Genomic DNA, 12,540 nt, shown 5'->3' with positions numbered 1-12,540 from the left:
ATAAACAGTTTAAAAATATCAGCAAAGGGAGAGTGTAGGAGGCAGGGAGAGAGGGTGAGCAGTTGGTGAATATAGCGAGCAAGACGATCAGGACTCAAAGACTGGAATCTGATAGGAAGAAGGTGTATGAGGTGTGGAACTTCTCAATTAGGATCAAGAGATGATAGGATTAAAAAAAAAGGAGAGATAACAGGACTGAAAGTTTTGAAAGAAAGAGGGGAATGATGCTGATTGTATTCTGAAGCAAAACATTGTGTGTTAAGTTGCTTCAATTGTGTCTGACTCTTTGTGATCCTATGGATTGTAGCCCACCAGGTCCCTACGTCCATGGGATTCTCTGGAGTGGATTGCCATGCCCTCCTCCAGGGGATCTTCCTGAGCCAGGGATCGAACCCTCATCTCTTATGTCTCCTGCATTGGCAGGCAGGTTCCTTACCACTAGCTCCACCTGGGAAGCAAAACATTAGACTAAATGATTCTTCATGATTCTGGACCTGCTGTTCATTCAACTGCAATTTACTGAGCCTCCACTCTGACCCATGTGTCAGGCCAAGCACTTTCACTTACATTATCTCAGCCCATCTTGCCTGGGGGCAGGAAGACGGAGTCTATACACTCTCAGATGTGCAAATTCTTTTCCAAAGATCTCATCCACACCCAGAATTTTAACCACAGCAGGTATGCATCAGCTCTTGTGTTCACCTCTAGCCCCACACCTTACCTCCACCCCATGCTGCATCTGGATGTCTGCAAGAGAGATCTTGCTAAACTCAAGAGTCTCCATGCTGAACTTGTCTGTTTCCAGCCCAAAATTTCTCCTCTGCTCAGATTCCCCAACTCTATCTAAGGCACGCTCATTTGATTCACTCAACACCAAAAACAGGACCTGAGCATCATTTTCTTCTCCCTCCCCCGACCCCCAAATTCCCTTGCTGGTCACCATGTCCAGTAAGTCTAATTCTTAGATCCTGTTCAGATCTGTGTCTTCCTATTCCTGCCCTCAGAATCATCCTAAATTCAGGTCCTCATCATTTCTCACTGGGCTACAATCCTAGCTTCCTTGGTGTTCTCTTATTTGCCCATCTTTTTTTTTTCCTTTATTTTTTTAAAGTTTTTTTTTTTTTTTTTAATGTGGACCATTTAAAAAAGTCTTTATTGAATTTGTTACAATACCGCTTCTGTTTTATTTTCTGTTTTTTTGGCCCTGAAACATGTGGGATCTTAGCTCCCCGACCAGGGATCAAACCTGCACCCCCTGCATTGGAAGGTGAAGTCTTAACCACTGAACCCCCAGAAAAGTCCCTTACTTCCCCCTCTTGAACCCTGGGACTCTCTTCCCCACTTGGTTGCCAGACTCATTTTTCCAAAATGCAAATTGGGTCAGTCACCTCTTCCTGTTAAGCCTTTTGATGAAAGCCCAGCTGTCTTGGAAAACAATATCCAAACTCCTTAACATCTGCGACAAAGGCACTCCTCTTTTGACCTTTCCTCTGCTTAGCCCCTCACTGGGCTGCTCCAGATCATGGCCCATGCCAGCAGGGTTCTCTCTGTGTCAGCCCCAGGCCTTTGCACAGGCTGCTGCTGCTGCCCAGAAATGCCTCTCCTCCCGCAATCACTGATCTAATTCCTCCTCGTTCCTCTTGACTCAGTGTGTTGGGTGTGGCCTCCTCCAGGCAGACTCCCTGACTACCTCTTCACTCCTGACTCTGGGTGAGGTGCCCCTCCTCTGACCTCTTACTGTGCCCAGTGTCTCTTCCTTTCCTCTGATCTCTCTGCAGAACAGTGGCGTGTTTACTTGTCTGTCTCTCCCGCTCCAGTGAGAGTTTTCCCAGGACAGGTGTGCTGTCTTTCACAGCTGCATCCCTGTGCTGATTGTGCTGCTTGGCATGTAGTATGCCGAGTAATTGTTTGTTGAATGAATGCATGACCTCCCATCTGTCATCATGAGTGAGCCTTTGGTTTGTTGGTTTGTTTTTGACCTCACCAGGTGGCATGCAGGATCTTAGTTCCCCGACCAGGAATCGAACCCATGTCCCCTGCAATGGAAACACACTCTCAACCACTGGACCACCAGGAAAGTCCCCAGCCTTTGATATCATCCTCTTTCTCGGTGAGGCCAATTCAGGACAGTTTAAGCTAGAACTCAGAAAGTGCTGTAGGAGTCAATATACATTTCTCTCTCTCCTTCTCCCGTCTTGATCAGATTTTGCCGGTGGCCACACCCTTGGCACAGACCAGGCAGCTCAGTCTGCAGGACGTCAGCTGGCAGCAAACAGCCCTTCCCTTCCTCCCTGGCTCTATCTTCTCTCAGCACAAATTGCTTTTCCCTTTTTGGGTGTTCAGAGTTCTGATAGCTGAGGACTGGGTGGGAAGGTGGCAGCAGCAGGCTGTCTGCAGGGAGGTAGAAAAGGGTATATGTGTGTGTGTGGGGGAGAGCCAAGTCGTGGGTGGAAGCATGCTATGTGGGCCCTTTTGAGGGAGAAAGAGAATTTAGCTCTCTGGGATGTCTGGGGTGGGGCAGTTGGGATGTCCTTGTTCTCTTTTGTTCTCTGCAAGTGGAGATTGCCCTGTTGATATTAGCCTCCTAAATATCAGTGGGCTTTCTAAGGGAGACAGAGGGAGGTGGGCGGGGGCAGGGAGAAGAGGCAGATTTTGGATTTTCAGAACTGGCCCTGTACATCTTCTTGCTACCAAACCATTGTATGGAATCTTGGGGGTCAGATTACTGCTGATCCCTTGTTTTGGAGAATATAAGGAGTTCTGCCACATTCATTCATTTATTCATTACCTGGGTGATGCCAGAGATGCTGGGGACCCAGAGATGAACAAGGCTCAGGGCTCACAGTCTAAATGGGGTGAGTCTGTAAATGAAAATGTTATAACAGTATGGTCTGGGGTGGCTGCCAGAGCACGAACTTGGTGGACTCAGAGGGTGGGTCATTCTCTCTGTGGAAAGGCATCAGCTGAGGTGACACTGGTTTGCAGGACACCTTCCTGCACTGCCTGATGATCACTACTGCCTCCAGCTTCCCTCCCTCAGAGGAAAAAGGAGAAGTGTTTGCCTCTCAGTCGTGTCCGACTCTTACAGACCCCTGGTGGACTGTGTCCCGCCAGGTTCTTCTGTCCATGGAATTCCAGGTGAGAGTACTGGACTGGGTTGCCATTCCTTTCTCTAGGGGATCTTCCCGACCCAGGGATTGAACCCGTGTCTCCCACATTTCAGGCATATTCTTTACCATCTGAGCCACCTGAGACTGTGTTTAATTCTTCATGAGGAGAGTGCCATCATATATGGTAAAGAGAATAACTGAATTCAGAGAAGACAACATGGTTTCAGATCCTGATTCGCCAACTCATTCATTCATTCATTCAGTAAACGCCCTTAATCAGCTGTGAGACCTTGAAGAGTTGACAGTAATTCTCTGAGCATCAGTATTTTTATTTATATATTTGGGATTCGGGTGATACCCACCTCATTCTTTTTTCAAGATTACATGAACTAGTATATGGGACAACTGTTTGTAAGCTGTTAATCGCTTTGCAAATGTGATCTGTTATTTGTCCTTCCGCTTATGCACTCACTCAGCCAGCCAGTAGCTACTGGGACTTCTTATTTTTTGGCTGCATCATGTGGCCTGTGGAACTTTCCCAACAAGGGATCGAACCTGTGCCCTCTACAGTGGAAGTACAGAGTCTTAACCAAGGGACCACCAGGGAAGTCCGAGGGCCCTTTTCTAAGGAAGGATTGACAAGTACCTCTTTGTGGCAGGAGACTGTTTCATGCATGCATGTGTGTGTGTGTGTGTGTGTGGGTGAGGGTCTGTGAGTGACTATAGAGAGCTTCTGTCTCGTCTGAAGGGAAGTCCTCGCTTCCCTAGCCCCCAGCCCTCGACACTGGGTGCAGGTAGGCACAAGCTCTCCTCTCTTTCCCTCGCCTGAGGGATGCTGGTACATGGAGGAGGTTGGCAGGGGGCATGACTCACCAGCCTGAGTCACTCTGCCTACGGGACTTCTCTTCTGACAGGATGGTGACCCAAAATAAGATGAGTGAAGATCAAGGTAGTGTTTCAGACTGTGTCTCTGTGGGGCATCTGAGCCACGAGGAAGGCAGCCAAATTCATTATTTTGCATGCCTGCCAGCCCCTCACCACTCACATCAGGAGTATCCCAGAGAATTCTGGAATTGAAGGGGCCTCATAGTGAGCAGTACACTGGAGGTACTTTCCCACCACAGTCATCGCCTCTGCAGGTCCTGGCCAGCCGCACCATCGACCCCAGTGTGTGTACAGTGCTTTCCAGTTTACAAGGAGACTTTTTACAAAATTATTTTTATTTATTTGGCTGTGCTGGGGTCTTAGTTGCAGCATGCAGGATCTAGTTCCCCGACTAGGGATCAAACTTGGGCCCCATGCATTGAGGATGTGGAGTCTTAGCCACTGGACCACCAGGGAAGTCCCGCAGAGAATTTTAGTACATTTCTCTCACTAGATTCTCACAAGAACCTTGTGAAGCCACTACCAGACAGGCAGAACAGTGTAGACGTGGAGTGTGTGGCCTCTGGAGCCAAACAGTCTGCATTTGAATCTGTTTTTATTACTTGCCAGCTGTGGGAGTGAGCAAATCCCCTCACCTGCTATGCCCCAGTTTCCTTGTTTAAATAAGGAGGCTAATAATAGTACCTACTCTGTATAGTTTTTGTAAGGACTAATGGTTTGCTTGTTTATTGCTCATCTCTCCAAATTAAACCATAAACTATAGAAAGGAGGGATCTGGTTTTTTTGCTGAGTGTCTGGAGCATTTAGAACAGTGCCTGACACAGAGAAGCTTGCAAAAAATACTTGTGCAATGAATGAAGGAACCTGGAGCAAGCCAGGCGCACAGTATGTCCTGTAGGTGTTAGCTCCCATAGTCAGTTTGGACTGTGTGTATGCTCAGTTGCTCAATCAGTACTGGCTCTTTTTCGACTCCATGGACTGTAGCCTGCCAGGCTCCTCTGTCCATGAGATTCTCCAGGCAACAATACTGGAGTGGGTTGTCATGCCCTCCTCCAGGAGATCTTTCTGACCCAGGGATCGAACCCGGGTCTCCTGCACTGGCAGGTGGATTCTCCACCACTGAGCCACTTTAGGGTACTATAAAAAAGATGCTGTAGACTGGGTGGCTTAGACACACAACATTTTTCTTCACAGATCTGAAGGCTGGTAAGTCCAAGATTAAGGTGCTGGCTGATTTGGTTCTTCCTGAGTTGCAAAGAGATGCCTTCTTGTGCATCCCCATGAGGCCAAGACAGATTTTGTGTCTCTTCCTTTTAATAAGGGCATTAATCCCATCATGGGGCCCCACCCTCATGACCTAATTAGCCTTCATTACCTCCCAAACGCCCCACCTCCAAATACCATCACACTGGGGATTAGGGTTTCAACATAAATTTTGAGTGTGTGTTGGTGGGGGGCAGATAGAAACATCTAGTCTATAACAGCTACTATTATAGAATCTCCCTTATTTGGGGGATGTAGAAACTGAAGTTTAGAGCACTTGACATGAATTGCTTCAAGTCCCAAAGCCAAAACATGGTAGAGCTGGAGCTTAAAATGGGACTGCTTATTCTAAATCAAAGGTCATTTCTGTCTTTTTAAAAAATATCAGGGAGGTCACTTAGCCTCCCTCAGGGTCCATATCTTGCATAACTATGCAGCCCTTCATTTTAATTTTTATTTAAATTAATTAATTGCATTTGTTTTTTGGCTGTGCTGTCTTTGTTGGTTTCTCTAGTTGCGGTTAATGGGCTTCTCATTGTGGTGGCTTCCCTTGTTGGAGAGCATGGTCTCCCGGGCACACGAGCTCAGTAGGTGTGGCACGTGCGCTTAGCTGCTCCGTGTCGTGTGGTATCTTCCCAGACCAGGGATTGGATCTCTGTTCCCTGCATTGGCAGGCAAATTCTTAAGCGCTGGACCACCAGGGAAGTCCCAAGGACCATTTCTCTTATACCACGACTATCCCAATTCCTTCTTCTATTTCCACTCTTTCATTATCCCCCTCACCCTCTCCAGGTAAATACTCATTACAATTGGGTTGGTTGAGTTAATCTGATTGCTTTTTCACAGCATAGAGAGCTGTAGGACTTCCACCAATTCATAACGTCTGTGTGAAGAATTTCTCCATCTCTTAAATGGACATCATAATAGAACCTAGCCCATAGGTTCAGTTTTGTGAGGATTAAATGATGGATAATGTATGGAGAGTGGTAGGCACATAGTAATAATAGCTCATGCATATAAAATATTAATCATCATCTTCATTATCTTTTAGTGGCCACTAGGCAGAATTTAAAATATATCTTCAATTCAGATCATAGGTTATTAGAGTTGGAAGAGATCTTAAAGAATATGGTCCAACCTTTTAATTTTACATAAGAGGAAATAAAAACCAAAGATCATTTACTTGCCCAAAGGTTTAGTACTTGCTAAAAATATATATATATCCTAGAGGAAACTGGGTGAAGATTTGCAGGGACTCTTTCTATTATCTTTACAATTCTTTGGTAAATCTAAAATTATTTCAAAATAAAAATAATAATAACAGCAACAACAATATCTGTTGCAGTTACTCCTAAAAAATATCACCTAAAATTATAAAGCTGAAACTTCCCTGGTGACTCAGATGGTAAAGAATCTGCTTGCAGTGTGGGAGACTCAGGTTTGATCCCTGGGTTGGGAAGATACCCTGGAGAAGGAAATGGCAACCCACTCCAGGATTCTTGCCTGGGGAATTCCATGGACAGAGGAGCCTGGTGGGCTATAGTTCACGTGGTTGCAAAGAGTTGGACACGACTGAGTGACTAACATATATATAAGGCAGGAAATAGAATGAGTTTGTGGGGGTTGGGAGGAGAAGTAAGGAGGTATTTAGGAATATTCTTTTCCAATTCCTTTGTTCCTCTCAAAAGAGATATTGACTTGTATTTCAGTGCATTTGTCCTGTCTCTGTTATAGCTAGTAAACCCATCCATCAATATCTTATTTTCAGTGTCCATTTGATTTTTTTGCTATCAAATAACCACTTAATTTAAAATTTTCTATTCCCTGTTAAAATTCTCCATTTTTCATCTATTTTGTATACTTTCTATTTTCCAAACCTGTTAAGATAATTAATTAAAAACCTTTGTCTTCTACTGTGAATTCACAGTAGATGCTACTGCGAATCTACTATTATGTAATTTTTTCATTTGATTATCAGTCTTATATTTCTGTCTTTTCACATAGGTAGTAATTTTTTATTGTGTGCTAGAAATTATGTATCTAAGCACTGTAAAGTCTCCACAAAATGGTTGTTTTCCACCAGAGACAGTTTATTCTAGCTCTGTAAGACACAAAGTGTGGCCAGTCCCATTAATCCAATGGGGGTCTTGTGCGGGTGAGGCTCTATTACAGATTTGATGAGATTCAGCGCACCTTGGATTTGCCCTATTTTTAAATGTGACCATCCTCAGCTTCCAGCTGAGGCCTGGCAGATTGTGTCCTCAACACCAAGAGAAATATAAGAATTTCTGCTTTGCTTTTCAGAGGTTTGTCAGTGTCTCTTTTTAGCTTTCCTCCCTGCATACCTTTGGAATTCAGCATGGGTTTGGAGGAGAAACTGGCTGCATATGGGAGGTCCCTAAAGTCTCTCATTTTGATTTTCTGGTTCTTATGTGACTGTTGGAAGCTCTAATGGCTTTTCTGCTTGGCAGCAAAGCCCTCTGTTTAGGATGAGCCCAGATTATCAGTGTTTGGTCCTGCTCAGAATTCATGAATGCTCCCAGGGGAAAAGGAGCTATAGACTTTCAGTCATTTCTATAAAATCCCCCTCTAGCCCCCAGAACATTAGTCTGTCTAGCGAACTTCTGCAGCTCTCTAATGCTTTTCTTTTGGAAGTATAGTTAATTTATAGTGTTGTGTTAATTTTTGCTATACAGCAAAGTGATTCAGTTTTATATACACATGTAAGCATTCTTTCTTTATATTCTTTTCCATTATGGTTTAATTCATGATACTGAAAGAATTAAGCCATAATGCAGTTCCTTGTGCTATACAGTAGGACCTTGTTGTTCATCCGTTTTATATATAACAGTTTGCCTCTGCTAATTCCAAACTCCCAGTCCTTCCCTATCCCACCCTCCTCCCCCATGGCAACCACAAGTGTGTTCTCGTTTGTGTCATATTTTAGATTTGACATATAAGTTATATCATATGGTATTTGTTTTCCTGACTTCACTTAGTAAGATAATCTCTAGCTACATCTATGTTGCAGCATAAGGCATTATTTCATTCTTTTTTATGGATGAGTAATATTCCATTGTATGTGTATATACCACATCTTCTTTATCCATTCATCTGTTGATGCCATTTAGGTTGTTTCCCTGTCTTGGCTATAGTGAATTATGTTATGAACATAAAGGTGCATGTGTCTTCTAGAATTACAATTTTGTCCACATCTAATGTTTTTATAAATGTTAGTTCTGTGGTTTATCTGACTTTTCTAGCTCTTCCTGGAGAAAGTGTTGACTTGCTATGAACTATTCTATCTTCCCCAGAAGCACTCCCAAAAGAGACATTACAATGAGCTAAAAAATTGGGACAATATCTATTGTAAAATCCTTTTTTCCTTCCTTTCATCTTCCTTCTTTTTTTCCCAATAGCCCTGCAGGTGTGTGTGTAGAAAAGGGAGTGGAGCCTTGGGGTCAATTCCAGATCTGCTACTTACCTACTGTATGACATTAGAAAATTTACTTTATCTCTCCATATCTCAGTTTTGGGCTTTCCTGGTGACTTATGAGACTGATGCGCTACCTACTGCGCTAACGAGGCACCTTCCTGGTGACTTAGACAGTAAAGAATACCCCTGTAATGCAGGAGACCCTGGTTTAATTCCTGGGTTGGGAAGATCCCCTGGAGAAGGGGTAGGCTACCCACTCCAGTATTCTTGGGCTTCTCTGGAGACTCAGACGGTAAAGAATCCGCCTGCAATGCAGGAGACCTGGGTTTGATCCCTGGGTTGGGAAGATCCCCTGGAGGAGGGCATGGCAAGCCACTCAAGTATTCTTGCCTGGAGAATCCCCACGGACAGAGGAGCCTGGTGGGCTGCAGTCCATGGGGTCACAAAGAGTCGGACATGACTGAGTGATTAAGCACAGCACAGCTATCATTTTGCTTTATATTATCATTTATATTTTCATAATTGTTTCACAGTTCAAAAAGACTATGATATTTTCTGCAAAGTTTTCTCACTTGGTGCTACTCAGTGTAGGTCCTCAGACCAGCAGCATCATTGTCACCTTTGGAAATTGTTCTAAAGGAAAATTCTTGGGCTGGTGCAGAGACCTATCCAATCAGATGTCTGGAGAATAAGTTCTCCTTGCCCCAAATTTCCAGATAGTCTCTAAGTTTGAGAAGCACTGATTTAGTCAACACACTCTTTGATATTTACATAGCTGCTCACCTGTTTCTTTGTATCACCATTTGAAAGTTGTATACTATTTTTGTACATAGAACTATTGGTTTTCACATTCATCATTCATTCTTAGAAAATTTTAACCTTGACACAATAATTTCAACACATAGAGCATACAGGAGATTTTTACTCCAAGGTATATTGGGAATGTTTATCTCCACGGAAAAACAATATTCACATATACTAATAAATTGGTATGACATGCCTTGTTTGTGTAACTGATGTTATAACTGACAAGATATAATGGCAAAATATGTGGCCACATGATTACCCATCACATACAAGTTCAGAAATGTCATTGAAGAACACACTTAACAACTCAGTTTTCCAAAGGATGAAGTCAAAGCAGAATAGCAAATTTTGGTTATATACTGAGATCAAAGGTGAACTTTGAGACATTTTTTGTAGCTATTGTTAACTGTCAAGGTGGCCTTGTGTCCTTCAGGGTCCAGGGGGGCTTCAGTTCTTCGTCGCTCAGCCTTCTTTATGGTCCAACTCACACATCTGTACATGACTACTGGAAAAACCATAGCTTTGACTATACAGACCTTTGTCAGCAATAATGAATCACAAATAGGAAGGGGATTCTGCCCTAATCACATCCTTGATAGGAGCAAGAAGGTCCCTGCTGAATCTGTTTTGGAATTTCATTTGGTTGTTTTCTCTCCTTTTCCAACCTATCAATGTGATTGAGAATGTCATGAGATACTAGATGGGAAGATGCTTCATAATCAAAAGGGAACCAGAAGAGGCGCCCAAGCATTATCTACCTATCAGAAACCATGGCCCAGGGAAACAGTGTCTCCTTATGAACACATGATGATTCTTGAAGAAATGCCCTTTGAGGAGTGTTTTGTGGTCAGAATATATTCTCTGCGGCCCCTCATTCTTTCATTTATTTCTTTGCTTGCTCACGTGGCCAACACTTCTTGAGTTCTGCTCTATGCCAGTGCCTATTTTAGGCTCTGGGCATAGAAGAAACTCAGCAAGGCAGATCTGGCCCTTGCCCTCAAGCAGTCATCAATGGGATAGGGTCCCAGAGGATTCTGATGCCGTGTGATACAGGCACCAGGATAAGGGGACACACAGGGACCCTAGGATCACAGTATCCTCGAATTGTGGAGCGGTGGATGTTTGCCTAGCATGGGATCCCCCAGCCCACTTTGTGACATCCCTTTGCTCTAGCTCTTGGGTTCGGGGTGGACAGCAGATGGGGAAGGTCTGGGAAGGCTCCATGCAGGAGGAATCCAAGCTGGGCATATTCCTACCACAACCCTATTGCCCAGACTCCTGCGTCCCCTATAAGGTGTCTGCCAGTTGTGCCAATTAAGCATCACCAAGGCAGGGAGACTTGGAGTGCAGCCTGGCCAAGGGGTTATTTATTCCATCACTTGAATCACAATACAACTCCAAATTTCCCTTGATTCAGCTAATTCAAGAGATTAAGGCCCAGATGTGATGGGGGCAAGGTTGCCATTAAGTGTCACAAACCCCTCATTTTGTACCAGCTGATGGGAGACCATAATTGCCCAGATGGTGGGAGAGCATGATTAGTCCCTCTTTTATGCCCAGCCCCATGAGAGACGAAATTAATCATGGAGCCAGGGTGGGAGGGGCTCTTCTGTCTCATCCTCTCTCAAGCTGGCAAGAAGGTCCCTGATGAATATGCAGTAGAGGAAGCTGGTCAGTCTTCCTGCTTTTCCAATCCAGTCTAACTGTAGTTGAGGATTCTGGCAGATTCTGTGTTCAATACAATTTTCCCTCCAAGTCCTCTCCCAGTGGTTGCAAGTTTTGGTTCTTCCCTTTTCCTGAACACTTTACTTCCCCTCCCACTCACCCCTTTTAATGTGCTTTTATGTTCTTGGCAACATTCTTATCAAAGTCAACAGTAAACTCACACTAACCAAGACAAATGGCCTCCAGGACTGTTTTTATCTATTTGACTTCCCTATAATGTTTGAAGCGGTAGGCTTTGTCTTCCTTCTGGAAACTGTCTTTTCTTTTCTCCTGGGACTTCCTGCTCCTCCTTTTCTGATCATTTCTTTTTCATCTCCACCTTCCTTTTCTGTCCTGAAAATGTTGACAAGTTCCCAATTCTCTGTCTTAGGCCTTTGTCTAATCTCTTGGGTCCCTTAGTGAGTAGCAGATACTGCTGGTCGCCCATGCAGCAATTATTCTTTTTCCTTCTTGTTCAGGGAAGGTGACCTCTCCTCTATGCCAGGGGCAAATCATGATTGGTCCAAGAAGTCACAATAAATAATTCATCTTTACCTGTGCTTTGTTTAAGGGTGGACATACGACATAGCCCTGGTCAGTGGGGCACTAGCAGAAGTTTAGGTGGGAGGCACTTCAGGGGACAGTTGGACAAGCAGACTTTGGTGCCTTTAAACAAAATGTGAGAATATGGTGCCTGAAGCCCTGGCATCGATCTTGTGAGCCTGGGGAGAAGATCAACAGGTTCAATCATAAGATGTTGCACTGGAGCTTTGATATAGTTAAACCAGCGAATGCATGAGTCTTAGCCTGGGCGTGCTATTCTCATTTTTAAACTGCTGATATTATCGCTGATCCACAGGTAGGGAGATTCTAACATCTCCCATGACTTCAACTACCAGCCCTCTGCTAATGCCTCCCAAATATATATATTTAATTCAGACCTGCCTGCAGCATTATAGACATCTTCATCTAGATATCCCTCAAACCTCATGTCTAAAACAAAATCCCATCCAAATATCCTCTCAGAGAATTCCCTGGTGGTCCAGTGGTTAGGACTCTGCACTTTCACTACTGAGAGCCCAGGTTTGATCCCTGGTTGGGGAACTAAGATCCCACGAGCCCTGCAGCCTGGCCAAAAACACATTCAAAAATAAACAAAAATAAATAAGTACCCTCTTATTCTCAGAGGAAGTCATTTTGCCTCCTGTCATCCTGCAATAGTTTATTCACACCTCTACTAGAGCACTTGTCACGTGGGTTTATTTGTTTTAACCCTCTGTCTTCTCTACAATTTATACTCCCAGAGGGCTGGAATTTTAACTATCTTTAAATCTC

General features: G+C 44.0%; 1 non-coding gene across 1 annotated transcript; it reads left to right on the top strand.

The window, feature by feature from the left end:
* The first annotated feature begins 12,236 nt into the window (after nucleotides 1–12,236).
* Nucleotides 12,237–12,309, top strand: TRNAE-UUC (transfer RNA glutamic acid (anticodon UUC)). The gene has a single exon. It is a non-coding gene; the product is annotated as a tRNA-Glu (tRNA).
* The last annotated feature ends 231 nt before the right edge of the window (nucleotides 12,310–12,540 follow it).

The sequence above is a fragment of the Muntiacus reevesi genome, chromosome 18 (genome assembly GCF_963930625.1).
Source record: "Muntiacus reevesi chromosome 18, mMunRee1.1, whole genome shotgun sequence".
NCBI classification, from domain to species: Eukaryota; Metazoa; Chordata; class Mammalia; order Artiodactyla; family Cervidae; genus Muntiacus; species Muntiacus reevesi.
The sequence above is the reverse complement of the archived record's forward strand: the minus strand, read 5'-3'. Positions and strand labels throughout refer to the sequence as shown.